The sequence below is a fragment of the Carettochelys insculpta genome, chromosome 2, assembly GCF_033958435.1.
Source record: "Carettochelys insculpta isolate YL-2023 chromosome 2, ASM3395843v1, whole genome shotgun sequence".
NCBI lineage: Eukaryota > Metazoa > Chordata > Testudines > Carettochelyidae > Carettochelys > Carettochelys insculpta.
In genome coordinates, this window is record NC_134138.1 from 180,035,216 (window position 1) to 180,049,693 (window position 14,478).

General features: G+C 44.8%; 1 protein-coding gene across 3 annotated transcripts in view; it reads left to right on the forward strand.

The window, feature by feature from the left end:
• TPK1 (thiamin pyrophosphokinase 1) overlaps positions 1 to 14,478 on the forward strand; it is a 501,862-nt gene that overhangs the window by 904 nt on the left and 486,480 nt on the right. The gene's annotated exons all lie outside the window — the stretch shown is intronic.

The following is a 14,478-nucleotide window of genomic DNA, read 5'->3' on the forward strand; positions in this document are numbered from 1 at the left end:
TGTATGCACAGCATTATGAATTGCATTCTTGGTTTGATGGCTAGCTTGGCTATTTTTGAAAGGTTAGTAATATATGGCCTAAAACACTCCCTTTTGTTGCTGGTAGATCCAGTCAGATGCTATTGTGATGGGCATCATCCTTTCCGGTGATAAGGAGAGGGGGCACGTGATGGAACTGGGGTACAAGGTAGTAGTGGTTTAATGTAAAAATCTTTTAAACTGATCAAGTGAAATTGGTGCAAGCGCTTTTGTACAAATTCTTACTTTGGTTTTAAGATGGGCTTATTTCAGTTTACCTTAAACTTGTTCCTAACAGTTTTAAGGTAAAATGAAATAAGAGTGAGCACATGTAACGCCTACTGGGTGTGGTTCACTGTCCCATGTAGTGGCACCTGGACCACTTACAAAGAGAGAGACTGAATTTCCTCTACAGTTTGAGCTGAGAGATAGCGGGCTTATAGTTCAAACTGCTGAGGGTTGTGCACTAAGTTTCCCAGGTTCAAGCCTGCCTGTGGGTGGTTTTACACATGCATGTGGGTATACATGGGGTTAACTATATCAATTTAGGGTTGCCAAATATTTAATCACACAAAACTGAGCACCCTAGCCCCTGCCCTGAGGTTCTAATCCCCACTTATTACATTCCCTCTCTGTTGGTGGCTCACACTCTTCCTACCTTCACGGGGCTGGGACAGAGCAGGAGGCACATGGGGAAGGGGGCACAGTCACATGACCCCCCCCCCCAAACATTGTGGAGGGGAGTTGTGAGAAACCAGCGGTCAGTATCGAAACGTCCTGGGCCCCATGATTTTTTGGGGGGGTCCCATGGGACTAGGGGGGGGCCTAGCACTCGTCACAGGGGTCACCCTCCCATTCCCCTGTTTTCACTGCTGGTGGCAGCTGGAAGCAGAGCAACTTTGCCTCAGCCTTCTCCACTCTTCTGGCTCCCAGCCTTATTGCTCCACTTCCCATTGCTGGTGAGTATGGGGGGAAGGTCCACCACTTTTCTGGAACGACACAGCTCAGAGGACTAGCAGGGGGCCTGGTGCTGGCAGCACTCACCAGGAGCAGCAGAGGGAAGCAGAGCAACCAGGCTGGGAGTTTGGGGAATGGAATGAGCTGGTGGCACGAGGCCCTCTCCTAGTCTTTGAGGCCACAGCTCTCTGGGGAGGGAGATTGGAGGAAGGGGTGAAAAGGGGAGGGGGAGGTGCCGGAGTGGGAGCAGGAAGAGGCAGGGAGGGGTGGAGAGGAGCCTCAAGGGAAGGGGTGGAGTGGGGGAGAGGGGAAAGAAGTGGGGCCCTATTGTTGGCAATGTGGGGCAGAGGGAGCAGTCTCCTGGAGGGAATGGCCGCTGCTGTAAAGGGTGTGGAGGTGAGGGTTTTAACTGAGTGTGCAGGCTTTGGGGCAAAGGAGAGTTTTCCTGGCTTGTGTGTGGGGCCAAGGGAACTGGAAAATTGGACATAGCTGTAGGTTGAGGCAGGGGATTGGGGTGCATGAGAGAGCTCCAGCTCTGGCTGTGGATGTAGGATCCAGGAAGGGGCTCCAGGTTGGGGCTGAGGGATTTGGAGTGTGGGAAGGTGCCGTAGACTGAGACAGGATTGGGGTGCAGGAAGGGGTGAGGGCTCTACTGTAGGACTGGGGATGTTCAGGATATGGGAGAGGGCTGAGGCACAGAGTAGAGGTACAGGAAGGAGTAGGAGCTCTAGGCTGGGGGTAAGAGTTGGGGATGTGGAGATTGGGATGCAGGTGGCAGGTCTGGGTGTGGTGTGGCCACTGGGTCTGGTGGGGCCAAGGCTGGGGCAGAGGTTTGGGGGATGGGCTTACCTCGCGAAGCTCCCGTTCACTGTTGCAGTACAGCTAATTCATTGCTGTGCCCTGGAAGCAGCCACCATCTATGGTGCTAGCAGGTTCGAGGGATTTAGAGGAGCTGCATGCTGCTCTCATCTGTAGGCCCTGTTCCCTCCGCTCCCATTGGCCACTTCCCAGCCAATGGAAGTGTGGAGCTGATGCTCAGTTCGGTGGCACCATGAAGAACACCATTGCTCCCTCACATAGGACCTGGACCTGGTAGCCTCTTCCCAAGTGCAGTGCAGTACCAGAGCATGTGGGGGCTAGCCTGCCTTAACCCTGTAGGACTGCCAGTCAGACTCTTTATGGCCCAATGCCGATGCTAAGCAAAGCCCCCAGGGTTCCTTTTTGAACAGGCATTATGGTTGAAAACTGGACAGCTAATCACCCTGTAGTTATTTCAAATCACATCTTCTGTTAAACTGGTGCGGTTTATTCAAGACCTCAGGCTGTGTTTATATTAAAAAGTTGCACTCCTTTAATTTAAACCTTCTTTTAACCCTGCTTAGTTAAACCTTTGCAAATTCTAATGTGGTCACTCTTATTTCAGTCTATTTCAAGCTGATTTCTAAGCCATTTGAGCTAAATGGAAATAAACTGAATGATTTAAACCATAATGAGAGTGTTTACACTGGCATTTGCATTGGCTTAATTAAATCAGTGTCAAAATCAGCAGTAGTTTAGCTGATGCAATTTTCTCATGTATAGAAGACTAGACTCAGGTTAGAGAGCTTTGGATAAGTATTTTAATATCTGAGGCTATGTCTACACTGCAGCGATCTAGCGACAGAAGCTTCTGTCAGAAGATATCTTCCAACAAAATTTCTGTTGACAGATTGTGGCCAGACACAAAAGCGGATGGCTCTGTCGACAGGCTGCCCAGCTCCTCTCTTGACCCAATGGCTGACCAGAAGCACAGCAGACAGAGCTGCCTGGTGTCCCGGCAGCCCTGTCTGTTGACAGAGGGGCTGTCCTGGAGCATCCACACTGGCTTTCTGTCTACAGATTCTGTCAAGAAAGGCGTTCTGCCTCTTGGGGTAATGGCAGAATGCTGTTGACAGAAGTGCCACGTTCTGTTGATTTACTGTCAATAAAACACCTTTGTAATGTGGACATTCTGTGAGTTTTGTTGACAAAACTCGTAAGTGTAGATGTAGCTTAAGTGTATCTTTGGAATTTGATAGGTGCAGATTGTGCCTGGTACACACTCTGAAGCAACAAATGTGTCCTCAACAATTCTGTCAGGTGAATCTCCGTGTTGGATTGATTTTCTCTTCCTATGTTGTGTCATGTTTTGAGAATACATTATTAAATACCATCATACCCTGTGTGGGTATATAATATATAAAAAGTGCAAGTGCAAAATTAACGTACGTGTCCTTTGGGCAAGGGACTGCGTCCTCATACATGTTGCTGTTTGTTTTTGTTTTGTTTATGTATTTCTTCTATCATCATCAGAGTACCTAAGAGCCCACGTCATGAAGCAGGACTGCATTGTGTGCAATAATCTAACACAATCTCTGATGATAACTGGATTCTTGGAAGTACTACTCAAAATATTGCTCAAAGGAGTTGCTTTGATAAAGGGGACTCAGTGTTTCATGATAATGCTCACATAGTGCTTTGGCAAGGCAGATTTATTTAAGCCACAGTGGGGTGGGGATTGGGCAAATATGTGCACTCTTGTTACTAGCAAGCAGATGTATAGGAAAATAAGAATTCTAAAACATTCTCATCTTTTTTAATTCAATAAGTCTATTAATTTGTCTTAAAATCTTTAAATGCATAAATAGTTAACATTATTTGTTTAAACTTGTTCCCAACTATTTTTGGTATTATGTTTGGCTTCGAACTTTCAAGTTGTTTTCCTTCTTGATCGCATTCATGTAGTACTTACAGTTACTAAAAAACAAAGATTTATAAGAGCTATTCCCAATAACCCAGATACTGGACATCAGAAGCAGCACATATTTGGGGCACTGCTGGTTTTGGTTAGAAAGATGAGTTGTGTTTGGAGAGATCATTGATTAGTTTTTGCTAGCCACAAAATAATCCAATGTCTGAGACACAACTGCCCAGTAAAAATGAAATTTTAAAATTTAAAAACTCAAATTTAATGCTATCTGTCCATACCTTGGAGAGGTATTTGCCACCATTTATATTGTAAAATAGTTGTTGTACATAGGCATCTAAATTTGGTAGTCAGCATTACGTAATACAGATAGAAACTTTGGTGTTTTGTCCAGATTGCCCTTGGTGGGTACTGCAGTGAGACTGGTATTGTTACTACACTTAAACTACAGTGGACTTAGAGAGCTCCATGCCTTTTGTCTACTCAGCATTGGTGTGCTGCCACGTACTTCAGATAGGCCTGCAAGTGATTAGTATTTGGAGTCTTTGGGTGTGTAGGGAGTGCAAGGCCCTGTTACCGAGAAATATTGCTCAGGCAGAGAACAGTTACGCAGTCTGCACTGGATTTCTGTTTGTTTCTATCAGTAATTCCAGGTTTACTTTCTTAAATCTGGACCGTTTTTCTTTAAAGGGGACCCCCAATGCAACTTCTGTTCTTTCTTAACTTCTGCTGGATGAGGATGAATAGCAGAGATGCTTCTGCACTGCCCAAGTCTACTGCGAAGTAGCTCCCAGGAGACCACTTCCTATTGGCCCTCCTGCAAAAGGAAATGCTCAGTGTAGCAGAGTCCTCTTGCTTTGCCCTCTGTATACAGGCTCAAGAGCTCCATGAAACCGTTCCCCACATCATGAGGGGAGTGTGAACCATTTGTGGGGTTTCTCTCCCCTATACACTGTCCGCCATGCTCATCATGTCTCAGACTCACACCAGCTCCAGGGTGGTAGTGGTGGACTTGGATTTGGTTCATTCAGACGAGGATGGCAGAGATCCAGCCTGGTGTTTGTAATCCTCTGATATTCTCTGATAGTCTCCTCACCCTTTTTGTCAACTTCAACAGGCTCTGAGGTTTTATAAAGATGATTATTTTAAGTGTCTTAAAACTTAAGTGTATATAGGCTATATTGATGTTATAGTTATTTCATGGGTGTCCAGAATCACATTGTCTCTAGTTAAATGAGCCAAAGCTGTTTCAGTTTTAAAAGAATATTGCCAGATAACTGTCTGTAAAACTGTAATGTCCATTTATTACAGGTAAGTCTTGGCTGAAAGTAAAAGTAGATTCTGTTACAACAAGGTCATCTGTAAGTCACAAGCAAGCCAGAGGAAAGAACAAAAGAGTATTTTCCAATTATATGGCTGTGTAGTTGTTTTTGTACATTGGAACTATAAAGTGCTACATTAAATTTAAAGGAAAGAAAGCAGGAGGAAGCAACAGTGCAGCCTGGCTGGTCTTCCATCAGTTCATAGTCAGGCCTGATCTAAACAACCAAGTTAGTTTGACATAAGCCGCCGTGCATTGAGCTAGTTGTGCAGTTGTCTAAATTGAATTTCTTTCCCACCAATGTAAGCCCCTTGTTCTGCTGACCTCCCATCTCCAGCTAACTGATCAGAATTGAGCCAGGGTTCAAATCACCAAGGGTCATCTTGTGCGAGCGTGGGTGGTGCAGTTACTTCTAACAACCCTAGGACTTCTTGAGCAGCATTTCTGCAAAACCCAGCACTGAATGCTCTGGTCAAACTTGTGAATTTCACTGTCCAGCGGTCACAGAGACTGGAAAGTTTCCCTCCCTTTTAAAGCCCTGCACATGTTTAATGTGCTTTTTCCAGATTGTCGAGCTTGGTAAGCAGACTGAGCTGCTCTCCGTTCGTGTGTGCAGCTCCCTAAATGACCGTGCTGACTACATGCTCTCCAGCTTGGAGCACACAGGAAATATTGGTTCTCCTTCACCGTGGTGGGAGAAGAAGAGGCAGTGGAAGCACAGCTATGGACCAGCTATAGAAACATCAGAATCTGTGAGCAGCTTGTACTGGGGATGCAGTAGAAGGGATATGATGGGAGTTAGCACCAGTGAAGTCACTGCAGCAGGTATATCAGGAGGTCAGAAAGATCACCCGTGGCTCTGGTGCTGAGCCGCAGGCTTGGTGCTTTTACAGCACACCATTCTTGGCAGAGACCCCACCACCATCCTGCAGACTGTAGTAGATACTCCAAGAAGCCCGAACCACAGGTCCCTTGCCTAAAGAACAGGAAGATGTGGAGAAGGAGGAGGTACATGTGACCAGAGTGTCCAGCTATGTCATAAGCCAACAATTGTTTGAGACATCACCCACTGTCTAAGCCAGTCCTGTTAGCTGAGTATGGGCAAGTCGAATATAGGGGAAGGAATTTGCGTAAGTGTGTATTGTATTTCCCATTACAATGAGGTACTGATGGCATCCCCGACTAACAGCACACAACTATTGATTTTTTTTATTAATGTATCTCTGCAGCAAAGAGAGCAGTTATCTGCTTTGCATTCTCCTGTGTAGAGAGTGGAGGTCACCCAGCGCAGTTTGTTTACATACACAGGGATGTTCCTTGAATCTTTGTGAGAGATGGCTATGAAACTTCCATAGAGGTGCTCTGCAGTCATATCACAAAGGGTCTAGGGATGGCAGCCTTAATTCTTCCTTTGCAGTAGGATGTTTTCACACACACCAGTCAGTGATAACTTCAGCAAGCACCACTGTGATAAACAGGGTGGCTGCACATAGGCCCAGGCAGCTTTGGGACACAAACAGCAGCTGTGTTCTCTGTGCTTTTGTTACCATAGGGAGTGAAATACCAGCTAAGATCACCACCACCTGTGGAAAATGGTGCTGAGATTCAATGCTGTTACCCAATACTCCTTTTTTTCATGCAACCAAGTAATACTCTCATTTCCCTCTCTTCTGGCAGGCCATGTTCACCATGGCTGATGCTGCGAGTGACACTGGAACAAGCATTCTGAAGCAGAAGTGTCAATAAACAACTCTTGCCTAACTCTTTTGGGGAATGAAAGAGTTCGGAATTTTAACTTTAACTTTCCATTGTAATTGTGTGGACAGCAGTTCCTCAATGTGTGTGATCTGTAAGTGCTGCCCTTGTGACCTTGGAGAGTTGCCCTTCCCCATCTGCCAAATGCCTGAACCAAACAAGAAGGCAGAAGTGGAGCACTCCAGAGGATGTCTTTAATGAGATCCTGGAATCCAGTGCTGTGTCAGACCATGAACAGAGATCGTGAAGGTTGAACATTAAACAGTGTATGGAGACTCAGCAGGAAAAGGAGAGGGAGATGCACCAGGACATAATGAGGGTTTCTTGGGCAGCAAATGCATTTGCTGCAAACTCCTGTGGACTGGTAAGCTGGGATGGGCATGCCTCCCTCTGTGGCTGCTAGTGAACTCAATTACCGTACCTCCCTATGTGCCCCCTCAGCATTCCATGCAGAATCAGGGGCTGCACTCTTAGCCCTACCACTCCACCCCAGTGGGCATTAAGGACAATACAGCTTCACGTCAGTCATTCACCTGTGCAAGTCATGGTTGCTGAATTTGTAGCTAAAACAGACCTGACTCTCCTATTCCCTCCATGAGTTTTGTTCCATTAATTGATGAAGATTTTATGCATTTGCTGTTAAATTGCACAGGTTTTTCTTTGTGCCAGTTTTGATAATAAAAGCCTATTATTAGGAAAATAATCCTGCTTTATTTGTTGCTAATAATATGCTGCAGAGAGCCTAGCTGTTCTGAAGGTGCCCACTTGCTTATTATTGTACAGTGTGACACAACTCATAGGGTCAGGGACAAACAATGCAATACTCATAAATGAGCAGCAAACACCACAAAATTAATAGGTGCGCTAACAGTGATATATGTGTAGATGTACAACAAGTGCTGCACAATTCATAGGATCATAGAAGAGTAGGACTGGAAGGGACCTCGAGAGGCCATCAAGTCCACCCCCCTGCTCTCATGGCAGGACCAAGCACTTTCTAGACCATCCCTGAAAGCCATCTATCTAACCTCTTCTTAAATATCTCCAGTGATGGAGATTCCACCACCTCCCATGGCAATTCGTTCCAGTGTTTGATCACCCTGACAGTTAGGAACTTTTTCCTAATGTCCAACCTGAACCTCCCCTGCTGCAATTTCAGTCCATTGCCTCTTGTTCTATTCTCAGAGGCAAGGAAGAACAAGTTCCCTCCCTCTGCCTTATGACACCCTTTTAGATACCTGAAAACTGCTATCATGTCCCCCCTCAATCTTCTCTTTTCCAAACTAAACAAGCCCAATTCTTTCAGCCTTTCTTCATAGGTCATGTTCTCTAGACCTTTGATCATTCTTGTTGCTCTCCTCTGGACCCTCTCCAATTTCTCCACATCCTTCCTGAACTGCGGCGCCCAGAACTGGACACAATACTCCAGCTGAGGCCTAACCAGCGCAGAGTAGAGCGGGAGAATGATTTCTCGTGTCTTGTTCACAACACACCTGTTAATGCATCCTAGAATCATGTTTGCCTTTTTCGCAACAGCATTGACTCATATTTAGCTTGTGGTCCACTATAACCCCTAGATCCCTTTCTGCTGTACTCATTCCTAGGCAGTCCTTTCCCATTCTGTATGTGTGACACTGATTGTTCCTTCCTAAGTGGAGCACTTTGCATTTGTCCTTATTAAACTTCATCCTGTTTACCTCATCCCATTTCTCCAGTTTATCCAGATCCTTTTGAATTATGACCCTATCCTCCAAAGAAGTTGCAACCCCTCCCAGCTTGGTATCATCTGCAAACTTAATAAGTGTACTTTCTATGTCAATATCTAAATCGTTAATGAAGATATTGAACAGAACCGGTCCCAAAATAGACCCCTGCGGAACCCCACTAGTTATACTTTTCCAGCAGGATTGAAAACCATTAATAACTACTCTCTGGGTACGGTTATCCAGCCAGTTGTTCACCCACCTTATAGTAGCCCCATCTAAGTTGTATTTGCATAGTTTATTGATAAGTATATTATGTGAGACCGTGTCAGATGCTTTACTGAAGTCTAGGTATACCACATCCACCGCTTCTCCCTTATCCACAAGACTCGTTATTCTATCAAAGAAAGCTATAAGATTGGTTTGACATGATCTGTTTTTAACAAAACCATGCTGGCTGTTCCCTAGCACCTTACCACCTTCCAGTTGCTTGCAGATGATTTCTTTAATTACCTGCTCCATTATCTTTCCTGGCACAGAAGTTAAGCTGACTGGCCTGTAGTTTCCCGGGTTATTCTTGTTCACCTTTTTATAAATGGGTACTATATTTGCCCTTTTCCAGTCTTCTGGAATCTCTCCTGTCTCCCACGATTTATCAAAAATGATTGCTAAAGGCTCAGATGCCTCTTCTATCAGCTCCTTGGGGATTCTAGGATGCATTTCATCAAGCCCTGGTGATTTGCAGACATCTAATTTCTCAAAGTAAATTTTAATTTGTTCTTTTCTTATTTCAACTAATAAACCTACCCCTTTTTCACTAGCATTCTCTATGTCAGGCATGCCTTCAGATTTCTCAGTGAAGACCGAAACAAAGAAATCATTAAACATCTCTGCCATTTCCAAATTCCCTGTTATTGTTCCTCCCTCCTCACTGACCAATGGCCCTACCCTCTCCTTGGTCTTCCTCTTGTTACCAATGTATTTGTAAAAAGCCTTCTTGTTTCCCTTTATGCTTGTAGCTAGTTTGAGCTCATTTTGTGCCTTAGCCTTTCTAATCTTGCTCCTGCATGCTCGTGTTGTTTACCTATATTCATCCTTTGTAATTTGTCCTCGTTTCCATTTCTTATACGATTTCTTTTTTATTTTGAGATCATGCAAGATCTCCTGGTTAAGCCAAGGCGGTCTTTTGCCATGTTTTCTATCTTTCCTACACAGTGGGATAGCTTGCTTTTGGGCCCTTAATAATGTCCCTTTGAAAAACTGCCAACTCTCCTCAGCTGTTTTTCCCCTCGGTTTAGCTTCCCATGGGACCTTACCTACCAGCTGTCTGAGTTTACCAAAATCTGCCTTCCTGAAATCCATTATCTCTATTGTACTGTTTTCCCTTCTACCCTTCCTTAGAATTGTGAACTCTGTGATTTCATGATCACTTTCACCCGAGCATCCTTCCACTTTCAAATTCTCAATAATTTCTTCCCTATTTGTTAAAATTAAATCTAGAACAGCTTCCCCTCTGGTAGCTTTTTCAACCTTTCGGAATAAAAAGTTGTCTGCAATGCAATCCAAGAATTTATTGGACAGTCTGTCCCCTGCTGTATTAGTTTCCCAACATATACCTGGATAGTTGAAGTCCCCCATCACCACCAAATTCTGGGCCCTGGATGATTTTGTTAGCTGTTTAAAGAAAGCCTCATCCACCTCTTCCACCTGGCTAGGGGGCCTGTAGTAGATGCCTAGTAGGACCTTATCCTTGTTTTTTACTCCTCTGAGTCTAACCCAGAGACTTTCAACCCGTCCATCTCCTACGTCCATCTCCACTTCTGTCCAAGTGTGTACATTTTTAATATACAAGGCAACACCTCCTCCCTTCTTTCCCTGTCTGTCCTTCTTAAGCAGGCTGTACCCTTCGATACCAACATTCCAATCATGAGTATTATCCCACCAAGTTTCTGTGATGCCAACGATATCATAGTTGTATTCGTTTATTAGTACTTCCAATTCTTCTTGTTTATTTCCCATACTTTTTGCATTCGTATATAGGCATCTCAGATATTGATTTGGTCTTGCGTCCCAGTTTTGACCTGGCCCTCTTTTTACTCTCCCAGTGTAGCCCATACTCCCTCCCATTTCAAGTTCATCTCCCATGTATTCATGCTGTCCACTTACCTGCGGGCTTTGCTCCCCTGCCCCCATCGAACCTAGTTTAAAGCCCTCCTCACTAGGTTAGCCAGCCTGTGTCCGAATATGGTCTTCCCCCTCCTCGAAAGGTGAACGCCATCTCTGCCTAGCAGTCGTTCCCGGAAAAGGATCCCGTGGTCAAGGCGACACCATCTACGCAACCAAGCATTCACCTCTCGGATACACCTGTCTCTGCCTGGGCCCCTACCTCTGACAGGCAGGATTGAAGAGAATACCACCTGCGCCCCAAACCCCCTAACCCGTGCCCCCAGAGCCCTGAAGTCACTCTTGACCTGCTCAGCGTCACACCTTGCAGTATCATTAGTGCCCACATGGATGAGAAGCATGGGATAGTAGTCAGAGGGCTGGATAATCCTCGACAATGCCTGCGTAATGTCTCGGATACGGGCCCCCGGCAGGCAGCAGACCTCCCGAGAGGAAATGTCAGGGCGACAGATGGGCGCCTCCGTCCCCCTCAGAAGAGAGTCTCCAACCACCACTACTCTACGTTTCCTTCTTGCAGGGGGGGCAGTAGAGCAAATTCAGGTAGAGCAAAGTATACCACAGTGCATTATTGTGACTCACCATTAAAGTTCTTGTTCAAAGCCTCTGTGAGCTGCATAGCGCCTTGTTGAATTCTCACAGTCCTTATATCCAGCAGGTCAAACACAGCAAATAACTGCTCCATCTCCACCCTCATGGCAATTTCTTCTTTCCCCAACAGATATTACATGAAACATAGCAGGCAGCTATAACCATTGTTTTTTTTTTTTAAACTAAGATCCAGTCTTGTGAATAAAAGGTTCCAGCAGCCCTTCAATCTACCAAAAGTGTATTTGCCAGTCATTGTTCACCTGCTCAACCTCTAGCTGAATCTTTTTTCCCTCAAGGTGACTGGTGTATAGCTTCCTAAGAGAGGGGACCAAGAGATAGGCTGGGTCTTTAGGATTACTGCTGGCATTTCAACATCATTAATAGTAATCTGCCAGTCAGGAAGGTTCCTGGTTGTATCTTCCTGAATGGTCCATGAGTTTTATACAGTTTTCTTGGCCAGTCAGAACTGCTGTTGCTGAAATATCCCCAGTGATTCACCAATACTTGTGTGCGGACAGAAAGTTGCTGCACTCTGTGGCAAAGTGTTCTGGTATCAAAATAGGAATGCACATGCTGTCTGTTGCTCCGCGGCAATTTGAAAGCTTCCTTCCTGCAGATTCTGCACGATGCTGAGAGTCACAGTCCTTCAGAGGAAGAGACAATCGATGGCCCTGCACACTTGCATGACACAAGCCCACACTGTAGATTTTAAAACTCCAGAATACTCTGCTGTTGACTGGTAACAATCCAGCACTGCAATCCCTCGTCCCACCTCTGTTGCTGGAGTGCCAGAGGACATGTAGAATGGAACAAGTCCTCACTCTCCTACCCTATTCCCTGGCTGTAGCAATGGGTGGGTGGTGCAGGTTGGGGTGCTGGGAGCATTCATTTTTCTGGGCTTGGAATTGGCCTAGAGATAGTAGAGGAAATCTTCAAAAAAGGGAAGCCTACTGACTGGTGGAGCTGGGCATGGGACAATGGGAACTGTGTGTGCTGGAGGGCAGAGTCTCCTCCTGGAACTGGATGTTCACCCAGGACACTGGAGATCCCCCTGCCAGAGGGCCAATCCCCCACACGTCTGTCTGCAGGGGGTTGTAGGGGCTGGATCCCCATCCTTTCTGAGCACTTGAGCCTGTTCACCCTCCCCCTGCCCCTGGTTGCCAAACCACATGTGGGCAAGCTCCACCCAAATATCCCATGCTACCTACAGCACTGATACAAACTGCTTACAGGTCTCAGATAGAAATCTGCATTGAGGGTTGATAGCTGAATATGAAAAACAGCATAAAAGATTGTGTCTATTTGAAATATCAATCAGCTTATACATATGAAGACTGCTTGCCCAGGTTTTTGGGCGGGTAAAATGTTGCACTTGATTTCAGTTATGTTTATTGCTATCCAGGTTTTAAACTAAAACCTAATGAAAATATAATTCCTCTCCCTATTCGCTGAAAAACAACTATGGTTGTTAATCCTTCTACAGGCTTTCAAATTTAATAAGCTTATTAGACTTGGATCTAATAGCAGGGCTATTGCTAACACCCTTTTTGATTGACAGCTTAAACCAGAGGTTTTTTTTTGTTTTGTTTTGCAATTACTGGTGAAAACTTATCTCTGTTTAGCACACTAAAAGAAGCCTATCCAAGAATAGGAACTTTCTTGGCAATTATGGATGAAGTCCAGTTAAAACAAGAACATAAAAATAAAAAAAAAGAAAAGAAAACTGGTGACAAATCTCACCCAACACAAAAGCGAGCAAGAAAACAAATTATCTTCACTCTGCATTCACCTAGCCCTATTGTCATAGATGAGTCCTCTCCTGCTGTTCCTAGTCTCATGTCCAAATAAATGGAATTTTTTGTATGCTCAAAAGGTCTTATGGTCTGTACTGTTTTGGACCAACGGCCAACAAATGTGATGTCAAAGACATCACTCTTCCAGTACCTCGCCTGGAATGGCTTACTTATCTCAAACACAGCCCAGAGCTACTATTCACCTTTAGACATCCAAATCTGATTATTTTTGGCCTATTCTGTAAATTGAGAAAGATGTTTAAAAAGCATCTCTTAGATGCATATACATTCCAGCTTGTATCTGTGAATAGAAAACTCTACCCAGACATGCACACAAAATGCATTTTGTCAACAGGTACATACAACATTTTTGGAATGCTGTTGCGTTTGTTTCTTCCCCTATGTCCAGTTGCTACTGAGAATGCTCTTGCTGTCATTTCCTGGAATTGATTTTTTTTTTCTTGTAAACATCGGCAGCATGTTCTCAGGGTGTTCTGCCTTTGTAACTTGTCCTCATGGATTGTCTGCCAGAATCTGTGTCTGGAAGGTTTCAGGGCAAGAGGCAAGGCATGTCAGTCAGTCCACATCCTGCTCTCACTGAAATCCATGTAACTTCAGAGTGAGCTGGATTTTAGTCTCCCAGGTTTTACTTATGTTTTATTTGGCTGACTCCTCTTTAGTTTTTATTTTGTTTTAGGGTTTAACATGGAGCAACCGAAGACGACAGAATTAAAGATGTCAGTGCAGCATTTTTCAGCCTTCCTTAGGCAAAGGGGTGTGAAACTCTGTGCTATCTGTAGAAACGGGCAGGCTTATGGTATGCTTCTGAACGACCAAATCATGGCAGAAGTTGCTACCATGCAAGTGGCTGTGTCTTTCATGCACCCTCCATGATTGCTATGACACTGTCCAAGTTTGTGGCACTTGCCATCAGCTTGATGTTCTATTTGGACAGGGTAACTCTCAGCCGGCTGTAATCTTGGATTGGAGACGGATGGTGACACGCAAAGACTTAGTTTTGTCTGGATTAATAACCATGTCAGTGTGTATTGCTCTTTTCCTGGCTACATTGGCCTTCAGCTGCAGCAGTTCACCAAACTGAACCAATAAGACAATGCCATTGGTGTATTTGAGATCACAAAGCAAAATGGTGTTCAGTTTAAGATCGCGTGCAGCTGAGCTGAATCATCAGAGCTCACTAGTTTTCTTGGTGTACTGAATGAAAGGCTTTCAGGGTTAGTGTGTTCATGTCATGCGTGTGTTTATGCTAAGGGCAACCACTTGCAAGAATCTGGTCAATTGTATGTATGCAGTGTGAGTATTGTATGGTGGGGTGAGCAAACTTTATGTTGCACTCCACTTTTGTCTGTGCAATTAGCAATTCCTCACACACACCCTTCCCCCCAGTCTGTCTGATGTAATCCAAACCAACAG